Below are 13,171 nucleotides of genomic sequence, written 5' to 3'. Positions count from 1 at the left end.
ACAAGGAGTGTTCTTCCCAGAGACTTCTAGGGAGTCCATACTTGGTCCTTTGGTACACGGGATGATGGGAGTTGTAGTCCGGTTCCTTCCAGGGACGCCTTCGTGGTTTGTGGTAGTCCCTCCCGTCATAAGACTCGGTGATGCTCCGCAGGGTGTTACGCCGGACCACAGGGGAAGACAGAAAACAAAGAAAAGAAATGTCAGGAAAGGGTTTCTCCTTCCTCTCTCTTTCGCGGGTATGTAGGGGGGGGAAGTGTGGTGGAAGTCACCACCCTCACCAGTGTATCATCGCTCTTGCGGTAATTAGCGGGCTTTAGGTTTTCTTACCCGTACCGCCCCCAGCCTTCCCCTCAACCTGGGTCCCTCCCGAAGTCAGCCCAAGACGCCCCTGTACCTTGTTGAGCCACGACCCTTCTCCTGGGCCGTGGCGGGCTTCAGCGCGTTGCCAGCTAGGGTCTGGCAGCCCTCCTCTTCGCTTGTCCGTTCTCTCCTCCTGCGGTGCAGACTCTTCGGTGCTGGCTGGTTCCGGGTTCTTCTGCGACGCGTTGTTCCACAGCAGCACTTCAAAGGTAGTCTCCAGCGCCTGCTCCTCCCAAGCGGGTCCTAACGAACGGCTGTCTTCTTCGGCGTCTTCCTTTTTCAGCACGCCCGAACCACGTGACCCCATCAGCTGACCGGCCCAGGCATGTGAATTAAAGGGGCCGTACTCCCCGGGGTCGTTCTGTAAACATAGAATTGGAGAACAGTGAGGGGAAAAGTGCCCCGATTGTGCGTCCATAGAGTCCGAGTCCTCACACGTACATAGCCACGTTCTTTGAAATATCTCTGGGATAATTGAACAGGTTCATTATAACTTCAGTCCTGCTTTGGCCCTTAGGAAACTGACAGCTAGTAAGAATTTGCTTACACCAAAAACAATTACTTGCGCTGTATCAGACCTTAAAATTCTTTCTACCTCCTTACATGATTGTGTACGCAAATTTAGACGGATAGGTTTTATCCATTTTTCCTGGGCTTGGCATATGCAGAGCAAAAGAATAAAATATGCAAATCATTTTCTTTAGTTTTATCTCGACATAAGGAGCACAGGCCTTTATCGTTATTTCCTGCCTGATTATTAGCCCAACTTGATATGACTACAATAGTGTTCATTATCCCATATCTAAATTTCATATATAACATTTTTGCCAGTTGTGGACGCCCCTCATCCAGAAATGACTCAAAATGCACTACTTTTGGTATAGTCCCAGAGAGTAGATTTTAACAGCTTCTTAAAGGCTAGAGATAATGAAGTTGGATCATTTCAGAATTGGGATAGGCCAATCTTTCTCAGCCATGAACAAACATGTCTCAGTTATACAGGAAAGGCCCAAATACGCACTAGTGATAAAGTTAGAAATACAGATGTTACTTTAAAAAATAAATGGTTTCACTGTATACCACCCATCTCTACTCTATTCCTCTTTACTTATGAATACTTTCCCCACATTAGCATTAGTAGAATAGCGTGTTTTCCTTTTGAGAAACTAGATTCCATGCCTGCAAATCTTCAAGACTCCATTTTAGTGTCTTCTGCTCATGCACAAGAATTTCCCACCAAGCATTAGCTCGTCATACTGCTTAGATGCAGTTGATGCATATGCAGTAAAGATTTCCCTGTTTAAACTAGTTCAGTCCTTCGTTCATGTTTATATCGTTAGCAAACACACAAGCAATCTTCACTAACCTACGTATTTGTGGTGCGCATTAGTTTACATAAAACGCTTCCGGGCAAGTCTCTTTTCTACAAGTCCTTGCTCCATCAGTAGGATTGTTCTACAATTCCCATGTATATATTATATGAATAAAAACAAAATTGTTAGCATCAATTTCCATCCCAATCTAGGAATATGTGGAGTACGAGAGCAATTCAGTCTTTCTCAGTTTTCCATTTTCAGCTGTGAATTGGTAATGCTCCACTATAGAATCTTCTCACCTCACCAGAATTACTTTTGGAAAGTAATCTCATGGTGAAATAAGTATGCTCAAATTACACATGGCCCATTGTGTTATCAGGGGCCCAGATTCACAAACGTGGTGGCACATCTAGGTATTACATGGGTGAAAACAATGATTAAATTGTGATGCTAAATTTCACTTAATTCACTGAATCAGGATGTGTAGAATTTTGCAGTCATGAATTCCATTTACTGTGGTGGAAAATCTGACAGTGTAGTATATTTTCCAACATTGAAGAGAAAGGGATTGGGCATTTGTGCTCATATGGCGAAAGTGAGGGATTGGGCATGTAAAATTTAGTGAACACATGCAATTGTGTAATTTTATTTGTATTCACAAGCATTTTCTAGGTATTTTTCTACCACATATTTACTTCTGTCAAAGGCCGGAGGATGCACTATATTTATTGGAGGTGCAGCTTTGTAAACCAAAATATTTTTCCTCAGAGAAGAAAACATTTTTTTTTAACCTCTTAGCAGCTATGGAACGTCCAGCTCCAGTGCTGAACGTTCCACTGCGCAGGTGAGGTTCGAACGTCCAACGGCCGACGGCAGCACTCCTGAGGTAGTGGTGCCGTCGGCCGTTGGAATAGGCGCAGCACCTAAGAGGGTAATGAAATGGCTATTTTTCGTTGGGTCATCAGAGTACTATGTCAGTAACGAAGCTGAAGTAGAATTCATTGTTGACATACTTTAAGTCTGCCCGCCTCTAAATGAAGTGTGCACACTGAAAGTTTGGCAGATAGCATACTCCATCTCTGTGATGAAGTACTGTCTCAATCAAACTTAAAATCAGCCCCTTTCAGCTTCATCATTGATTTTCTCGTAGTCCCTTGGTCGTTAATTGATGAAATTCTTCTGACAGCATTTGCTTTTCACATTTGCATTATTGGGCCCAATTCACAAACTGCCTTTTGAAGTATGTAAAGTAGTGCTACATTAGTACTATTTACAGATGAGTATACAACCCATGTACTCTTTATGGCTTCCATGTTCACTTACAACATCCCAGGAAAGACTGGACATTGTAGCGGCATATCTGCTCATGCCAATAGGCCCACACATATGATATAGTCTACCCTGCCTTAGGGCTGAATGCCTGCAGTAGGGGTGGATTACCTATACCTTATGCAGTGCACATGAGGCATGGCACACAGTACTGTGTGCCATGTCGGCTCTTTGGATATACCTGCACTAAGTCATGCAGCCTGTAGTGGCAGAGTGCATAGCTTTGGTGAGCGGGCTCTGGTGTGGCACAATCTGTGCTGCATCCCCAGAAGACCCTCTTCAGTGCCCATGCCCTAGGTACACTGGTACCATTTACTAGGGGCTTATAGGGGTGACTGAAGTTGTGCCTATCATGGTACAGTTTTAGGGAAAGGGAACTCGCACTGAGAACCTGGCTAGCATGGACCCAGTGCACTTGCAGTTCAAAATCACGTCAGGCGAAAAGAGGGACTAACCACGCAAAAAAGGGGCACTTTTCTACATCCCTTCTCAACATGCTCTCATGGAGAAAGCATGGGAAAGATGAAAATGCTGTTCCTCCCATACATGGAGTGAGGCAATCAAGTTCCTGAATTGGAGGCACACTGTTTGGCAGTACAATTGCAGTTAATATCCGTCAGGTTCAATATCGGGGGTCATATGGACGGAGGGTTACAGCAAGGATGCACAGGGGAGGACCGCTTATCGAGTTTACTCTTCAAATTGTGGAGAAGTGTGGCTCACTGGTTAGAGCAGGCAGACCCTGAAGCAGAGGTCAGACCCGGGACCAGGGTTCAATTCCTGACGCGGCAGGGTCTTGAGCTCAAATGTCCACGGACTCGATAATTCTCGCTTCGGTGCCTGACCTAATCATGGGTTCACACTCTGCAACTCTGGGCATTAAGCTTGCTTAATCTCCACAACGGCCCCCCGCGGCGGGATGCCTGGCTTTCACCTTGGGGATGCCCGTTAGGGGCTATCTCACAGGGAAAAACCAGGACGGGTTCCCAAGGCAAGCGCCGAGATGCCTCCGGGTAGTCGAGCGCTATATAAGAACATACAAAAAAAAAAAAAAAAAAAAAAAAAATCGCCACAAGCACTAATGGATTCCCCAAGCTTTTTGTGTGACAGAGGGACTCTAATGCAGAGGTAACACACGTGGTGGGGCAGGTGTATGCTGTACAATACAATCATTGTGGTGCGTGGCAGAATTTGCTTGACTGGAATGCACTATGGATATGTCAGCTTGGAAGTGGATCTTCCTCACATTGATAGACATTTGGGAGATGGGGGAAATATCTTCTTTTGAAATGGCCCAATGTCAGTTTTCGATTCTACATGGCCAATACCTACACTACCATGCCATTAAGGGGGTAATGCATAAAGTCTGACGGTACTTCCAGACTGCTCCAGTAGGCTCTGCTGCTCTGGGCCTACTGGTCAGCGGGGACCGTGGGAATGAAATCATGTCAATGCCCTACGTGGCTGTTGGAGAGGGCACGCATAAAAACCCATTATACTCACAGGAAAATGGGAGTCAGACTGCAACTGAGTCTTCTCTGACTCACAATGGAAACAGACATTAAAACTGGTAAAAGAGGTCCCAAGAAATGCTAGGGTTCAGCTACTCTACTTACATTTTTTACAATGCACGTACATAGCCCCCGCAATACTACACTACTTAAACCCTAGCACCTCAAGCCACTATCCCAAGTGCGGCACTCAGGAGCAGGACACTACTTACTATCATCTGGTGGGGTTTTGCTCAATTTGCCTCAAACATGCTGCATACTGGAGTGAGATGGTGGGTAGATACATGGTACATATGTCATTAACAGTGCTGCTGCATACTTACTAGGTGTTGATGTCATTACCAGCAATTATGCAGCAAATATCAAATCAAAAAGAGATTTGTGCAGATAATGCTCATGTGGGGGTTCATTGGATGGACCTTGAAGTCCCAGAAATCCATAGCTGGATACAGGATGTGTCCGAATGGCACTAGTTAGAACCAACAAAAAGGCTCAGGATGACCTTGAACTGTGTGAACTGTGGAAAGCACTATCACATGCACTCATTTACCACCCCAGCGTCTTGAATAAGCCTCTGTATCCTCCCATGTAGTTGTGCCTCTTTGAGTCTATGGAACACTTTTTACCAATTGTGTTTCTATAATGTGAAGTACCTATACTGTGTCACATGGAGCTGTGTCATCCACATTCTAATCCATGCTATGGTATCTGTAGTCTATCTGATGCCAAAAAGATGTGTATATGTCATGTGTCAATACCCAATAAAAGAGCATTAGAAATACAAGTAAGGGACATGAAGACAGTTTTTTCCAGCACAGGGAAGAAGCTATCAGAATATTGGAAAGCGAGTCATAACATATCCAGGTGGTATATGGTAGTCCAGTTAAGCATTCTAGGGATTGACTTCATGCGGAATATCAAGACAATATATCTGGAGGCCATTCAAAAAGAAATCAGTTTGCAGAGCATTTTTGTAGGCCAACTGTACATCAATAAGATGCCAAGCTTTGAAGTTTTAGAGGCTGTCAATTAAGCAGTGAGAAGACTTCGAGGGGTTAATACTTAATATCTGAAATGCCAGTAAGATGCTTTGGGCATAATGTAGGTTATGCTCTAGAACGTCTTTTGAAACTGAATAATGTCTCTACCTAGTCTAGTATCCATTCAAATAATAGACCACCTACTTGATTTTATAAGTTTCATCGCTGACCATTCTAATCCTTGTAATGGGTTGCAACATATCATGGTCATTTATTTTCTAACAGTGTATATTCATCATCAATGAGGTGAAGCACTGCCTATTTTTTCCACACTTTATTTCAAAGTTTTGTAAATAACATCATCTTCATATAATGCCTAGTATAGAGGAGAGACGTCCTTTATTTTATACACTCTCTGGACATGCCTCTTAGCTGTTCCTGCCCAGTAAAGTATTTGTAGCAATTAGAATCTGTCTCCTCTCAGGGTGGATAATTAGCCTAATAATTTTCATGGGTCCCTAGATCACTGCTGTTCAGGAAATCAATAAGCCTATGTATGGGCCTCCACCCCCATCATACTGTAAAATGACTGGGTCAACTTGGGGGGAAATCTCAACTATGGCCCTGATTATGATCTTTGTCGGAGTTGCCTCTGACTGACCTCATCATGGATTCTGGACCAACTACCTGCAGTCGGTGCTCCAGACTGTAATATTACAATGCAACTGCACATGGTGTGGTCGCATACTCCCATTTCTCTATGGGAGCTTGTGCTGCAGCCATAAACTGTCCATAGCACAAGCTCCTATAGAGAAATTGGAGATTCTGTTAATCCCTGCTCCACATGGCAAGCACCTCAAGGTGCCAGCCACGTGGTGCTGGGATTAACATGGGCCATTGGGCTTAGGGGCTACGGTGGGGGGATTGGTGGCCGAGGGGCTACGGTGTCCCCTTAGCCCCCAACTTCAGTACGTGGAAGAATGAGAGCCCTGCTAGTGGCCCCAAACTCACTTTCCGACAGGCTTTCGGAAAGCCTGTCGGAAACCAACATCGTTATCCCGATGGTGGAAACGCTGTCCTCAAGGATCACAGTGGGGCCCCAGACAAGATACTTGAGCCTATCAGAACCCAACCGTAATGACCGTTCGGTTTCACTTTTTATTGCCGGCATTGTAATATGGCAATCGAAAGTCAAACCTACGATGTGATTAAGAAAGCCTTTGATCTGCGGTTGGAGGCTTTCTGACTCACATCATAATTAGGCCCTGTGTGTCAGTGGGGTCAATGGTACAGAAATGTTGTGGCCCACCCGGTGAGAATCAGCTCTCCCAATGTGCCCACAGTGTACATAGTGGATATGGGAATTTGACCCTACAGGTTTTATGACATAAGGGAAGTCAAAGTAGATGTTGCAGTGGAGAGGGGGGGGAAGCACCTTCTCTGCAACCTTCTATAGCTGGTTGACTTTTGTTCACTTTTATGTAATGAGACATCTTGGGGAGACAGTCCTCTGTTCGCTTGTGGCTTATATAGAACTTCTCTCAATAATATTTGACATTTCCTCTCCCAAACCAAGGATACAAGATGAAAATGAATCTCTTTTGTGGTCCATCAGGGTTTCTCAAGGGAAAGTGTTTTTTGCTGCTAAACCTACTGATCTAGGATTAGTCAAGCCTATCCCAGCTGTAGAGATCCTTTGATAGAGAGTTCAACAGCAGGGGTAGATTACATGCAAGTAGATAACCATATTCTCAGTTAGGAGAAGGGCCCTTCTGTCTGTACAAAACCACCCATTTGAAGATATTGAGGCATATTCTGTGTCGGCTCTGCCACCGGCACCCAAGCGTACTTCAAGTAATTGAAACTCAAAAACTAGATACAGCTGAAAATGCTTTCAGTTTTGCCTTGAGGAGATATGTGTACCATTGGATGAGATGTTTAAAAAAAAAATAGAGGCTCCATAGCCATCGCAAAAATGAGAAAGGGGAACATGCACCCCTGCCTGCCTGAGTTGAATGGCATTGATTTTGATAGGGGCTATTGTATGTTGATAACTGGCTAAGATGACAGAAGACATACCAGGACCATTTGATGTTTTGGCAAAAACCTGTTGGATAAACTGACATTTAGCCTATCATAAGCACTCCTCCAACATGTGAGAGAAGAACCAACACAGTTTTGTGTGTTTGACTATATCAATGAGGTTCACTGCTAGTTAAGTATTGTCACAGTTGTGACGTCGCTGCCCAAACCCAGACTGAAGGAGAGGAGATCGGCTGTGCCCAAGCTACATTCAGCCTAGTTACCAGGTCTTTTGTGAAGATTTTAACATCATTATTAACCCCTTGCGTGTGGGGCGTATTTTCCGCCTGTGCTGACTCCGCCTTGCGCGGGCGGAGTCATGACGGAACGGTTCCGTCATCAGCACAGCTCACCCGTAGCTGATGACGGAACCGTTCTGTCATCAGCACGCAAGGGGTTAAAAGAGCTATTGGATAGTAGACTCCACAGCTCAGAGGATCCTTGCCTGGTATCAAGAAGACCATTATTGCTGCCTCTAGCATTGTGTAAGTGACCCTTTGGGATTCTCCTACATAGTTAAATAATGTCGCCAGGAGCTCTGCCAGGGTGGCCTGAAAGGGTTTGTAAAATGACATAGGGAAAGCTTCTGGGTCAGCACTTCTTTCTTTGAGACATCCATTGAATTGCAAGGGCTAGCTCCTATGGGGTGATGTTCATCCACAGAATGTGTGTCTTTTGCTTTCTTGCCCTAAGTGTGCCGGGTATGCCCCGACGTGGGTCCCGAGCTTACTGTGCCACTGGATTTAAGCTATCCTGGCTGATGAGGGGTGAAACCCTGAAACCGGTCCTAGGATGCTTGTTTCCGGTCCAGGGAGGATCTGGCTTGGCAGTTCAGGCTGGACTGTTCCTACGAGGCACAGGGTCAAGACAGATTTGCATATGGCCAGGTCTAAACTGGGGTGGCATGATGAGCAAAAGAGCCCAGATCTCTTAACTGGTATTATGTTAATGTTATGTTAATGTTAATTGGGTCTTTTATAGCGCTCGGCTACTCAGAAGAGTGTCCCGGCGCTTTATTGACATCCTGAAAAAGACAAACACAACACAGAGATAAAGAAAAACAGAGTCAGCAGAATAAAGGGAGTCTAAGAAGTAAAAAGCCACGTTTTCAAGCCATTCCTGAAGGCCAATAAGTTTGAGGTACTGCGCAATGTCAGGGGCAGAGAGTTCCATAGTTGTGGAGCCCGAGACATAAAAGAGCGACCTCCTGTACGGGCCTTCTTCACTCGAGGAACAATGGCAAGAAACATCGACTCTGATCTCAGAGATCGTGACGGACGATAGAAGGCGAGCCTCCTTTGGAGGTATTTAGCCCCCGCGGCATAGAGGGCCTTGTGTGCAAGAGTTAAGGCTTTAAAAACTATCCGCTTCCGGATAGGCAGCCAGTGGAGCGACTGCAACAAGCCAGAAACTCTGGCTCGCCTGTGCAGGCCAAAAATGGCACACGCGGCCGCATTCTGGACCACCTGCATCCGTTGCAGGAGGTACTCCTGCAAGCCAAGGTATAGGACGTTGGAGTAGTCCAATCTTGAGCCAATTAAGGCCTGTACTGTGGTCCTCCTATGGTCCTCAGATAGCAAAGGAAAGAACTTCCGAAGCATACGGAGGAGACCAAAACCGGTACCAGTGAGGGCAAGGATCTGAGATCTTAAAGTCAAGCCGTTGTCCATTTTGATCCCCAAATTCTTAGCCAACTGAGACGATCGCATCGGAGGAGACATATCAGCGGGCCACCATATCTGCCAGTCTGGATCGGATAAACAACCGAAGAAGAGTACCTCCAATTTGTCTGAGTTGCACTTGAGGCTGTTCAGTTGGAGCCATTCGAAAACAGCCCCAAGGCACTCACGGATACTCTCTCCATCGAAATCGTCTCCTTTCCGACAGGTAAAGAGCAGCTGGGTGTTGTCGGCATAGGATACGATCTGGGCCCCGAAAGACTCAGCCAATGCCGCCAGAGGGGTCATAAAGATGTTAAAGAGAGTCGGGCACAACACAGAGCCCTGCGGGACTCCGACTCCCAAAGGCGGCATCTCAGCAGAACTACCAGAGGCCCAGACCGTTTGTCGGCGGCCAGCCAAAAATGATCTAAACCAGCTGAGCACCGTCCCCCTCAGACCGATCTCATAAAGTCTGGCGAGCAAACCCTCATGGGGGACGGTGTCAAAGGCCGCCGACAGGTCAAGCATTTTCAGCATGACTCTGACACCCGAATCCAGCGTCTCCTTGATGGCCTCAGACACTTCCAAAAGTGCCGTCTCAGTGCTAAGATTAGGGTGAAAGCCCGATTGAGTAGGATGAAGTAGATCGTAAGATTCCAGGAATTTGGAAAGCACCGTGTGCACGTGCTTCTCCACGAGCCTAGCCAATGCGGGAAGGAGAGAAATAGGTCTGTAATTGGCCAAAACATCGGGATCTAAACCAGGCTTCTTAATGAGGGGAATGACCATAGCCAGTTTCCACGCCGGTGGGACCACCCCCTGGCTCAAAGAGAGATTCAGGAGGGGATTCACCAGCGGATTTACCACTCCCGCCATCGTCGCCAGAAATTTGGCCGGGCACGGGTCAATCGGCGAACCCAATTTAAGATTGGCCATGAGTGTCAATGACGAAGGAGCTGGAATAGGCGGGAAGTCTGTCAGGACTGGCCCTAGGGGGACCGATGGAACTGGTCCGTCCTCAGAGCACGGGGAGACAACAGCCGGCCTCGATGGAAACGATTCCTGAATCAGCTTAATCTTGGTAGTGAAGAAGCTGGCGAGGTCCGACGCCCATGTCTCGATGGGGGCGGTCTGGTCACATTCGACCGTTGGGCAATGAATTCCCTAACAATCGTGAAGACCTCTTTACAGGATTTAGAGGCAGCCTCAATCCTCCTAGCAAAGTAACTCTTCTTCTGAAGGAGGATATCCCGGTGGTAGGCCTTGACCATGATTCTATAATCACGTCTGGCTACAGGGTCATACTGAGCCTGCCAGGCCCTTTTAGCCACCTTGCACTGCCTACGGGAAGCAAGCAACGCTTCAGTAAACCAGGGAGCAGAAACCCGCTTAGATCGCGAGCGAGGAGCCCTCAAAGGGGCCAAATCATTCAGCCTGTCCACAAGCCAGGCCTGTTGTTGAATGTTTGGTGGTGAATATTTTATTTTGTTCTGCATTTCGTCCATCAACTGTGTGTCTTTTGCTTGCTATGGGGTGATGGGCATTGCCAGTTCCTGGAGGAATACCGGGTTGAGCTCGGAGCTTCTTAATGTATAAGAAAGCATTTCTGTGAGTCAGAGTCGAGCTCCGGTTTAGTATATAATTCAGTCTATAGTGAATCTCTTTAGAAAGTTGGAGGTGTGTGACATCACATTACTAGTATGGGCATTCATAATGTGAAGGCTAGAATATGATCAGAATTTCCTCCTGTTAGACTTGTCAGCTATAGGGTGCTTTTTGCACCAAACCTTTGCCTTCTTCCCTCCAGTTTTGCTGAATTTGTTTTTGTTGGCCTTTTGACTAAGTGCTTTTAACCACTGCTAACCAGTGCTAAAGTGGGTTTGCTCACACATTAAAACATGGTAAAATTGGCTTACACCCGATTGATGTATTGAATGTTTTTATAAATCTCCTAGTATGATGGTACACAATATACCCAAGTTTAGTAAATGCCATTAGTGGGCCTGCAGCACTTATTGCATAGGACTGGGCAACATTTTTAATTTCGCCAGAGGAGTAGGACGAATTTTGGTAATAATGCATTACTCTAGTAATGTTTAATTACTGATAAATTAAAATTCCGCTGCCCCACTGGGTTAATTAAACATTTTTGCTGTGGTTTTTAAAGTTAGAAACTTCTGCAAAACACTTTTTCTCCCTGGTATAGTCTGCAGTAATTAAAACTATTATTAACTGCAGAATATGTAAGGGTGCCCATTGAAATGTAGTGGCTTCTAAACTGTAGAAACCACTCCATATACCACCCAGCAACCTTCTCTACTCTCTTGCTTTAATCATTGCAGAGATTGCAAGGGACGGGTGCCGAGTGATATGCAGGGGTTTCTAAAGTGCTTACCACTTGGCGCCCTTACATAATCTGGGGTGATTAAAACTTTTAAACCTGCTGCAGGTCTCTCATGGCATTGGTATGCAGTGTTAAACTACCAGTTTGACCTTGCAAAATCAATCAATTTCCAGGCCTAAAATTCACTTTTTATTGCATATAAGTGTCCCCTAAGGTAGGTCCTAAACTGCCGATGGGTGAGGGTGCATTGTATTTCAAAATTTGGACATGTATTTTTAAGTTTTACATGTCCTAGTGATAAATACTCACAAATGCATTTTTTTCACTACAGGGAGGCCTACCTCAACCATTGTGTTCCCTTATTACATTCAATAAGTGGTAACCTCTGTCTGGGAGCAGGTTGAAATGTCAAGTTTGGTGTCTAAGGAATTGTGGTTTAAAATCCTCTTTAATGATAACGTTGTATTTTAAGTCGAAATTCTGAAAAGGCCTCTTTTGGAAAGTTGCCATTTTCTTGTCCCAACCATTTGGTGTATGTAGACTGTTCTCTGGATAACATGACTAGGTTTAGTTGGCAGATGGCCTTTGTGCATTCATACCTGAAATCCACATAATGGAAGGACTGGAGGTTGCCATGGTAGTTTAACTTTAGTAAGGAGCTTGGGGAGTCAATCCTGGAATATAAACTTGAATTTCTGTCTACAACCTTCTTGAACCACATTTCCTGTGTGATTAGCTTCACCTCTGCAGTCGAAAGGTCCACCTCCCTTCAACTCAGGCACTAATGGGTGCCTACCATTCTAATTGCTGCAATCATACCACAGGGAATATTTGGGTGCCTTACAGAAACCAGAATAGATCAAGGAGATGGGCAGGAAAGGCTGCATAAAAGAAGCACATTTGAGCACAGTTCTGTTGGGCCACAGACATCCAAAGGCACACTCCCAGTTAGGCTTAAGAGCTCTTCTTCCAACTAGTCCTCATCCTTCCCTCCATATCTCGCATATATTGCTGCCTGTATCATCACTGGTGGCTTTTTAGAGGTTGAGACACTCTCAAATGCAGTTTTTCTCTGTCCAGGCCAACACCTAGCTTGTAGTCCAATGGGGAGGGGACTGCCAGACCAAGGGCGAGCTAGGGCTATTCTGACCACTCCCCGATGCTCCCAGAATCATCAAGACTGTGAAGAGAGGGTGGGTACTTTTCACTGCCCCCTCAGTTCAAAAATTGTTTGGGTGGGCGGCTTGATATGGGTGCAGCACTGCAAGTGCCTCGGTTCCACTTGTTGTGGTCACTGTGGCCCTTACCAAGTACAGGAGGACAACATGCCTCACTTGCCAATCTGTTGTGTTTATACTGTAACTCTTTTGTCCCTCTCCTTACCCCGTACCCTCCTTTCCCCTGTCATCAGCTGAACATTCCTGAATGTTGACAGACGCCAGCTGATGACCTTCGTGACAAGACGCTTCTCCCCGCTCTCCCCTCCTGACCTACAGCTGTGTTGGTATTATGCTTAATAAATAGCATTTACTTCAATCACTTGTTGTGCATTCTTAACACAATCTCCGTGTGATTCAGGCTTCTGAAC

At 45.7% G+C, this 13,171-nt stretch overlaps 1 protein-coding gene across 2 annotated transcripts in view; it reads left to right on the top strand.

Annotated features, from left to right (window-relative positions):
* Positions 1-13,171, top strand: part of LOC147702338 (ATP-binding cassette sub-family A member 9-like) — a 1,822,583-nt gene that overhangs the window by 1,418,642 nt on the left and 390,770 nt on the right. The gene's annotated exons all lie outside the window — the stretch shown is intronic.

This window comes from Lissotriton vulgaris, chromosome 7, assembly GCF_964263255.1.
Source record: "Lissotriton vulgaris chromosome 7, aLisVul1.2, whole genome shotgun sequence".
Lineage (NCBI taxonomy): Eukaryota > Metazoa > Chordata > Amphibia > Caudata > Salamandridae > Lissotriton > Lissotriton vulgaris.
This window is presented reverse-complemented; position numbering and strand designations above follow the sequence as displayed.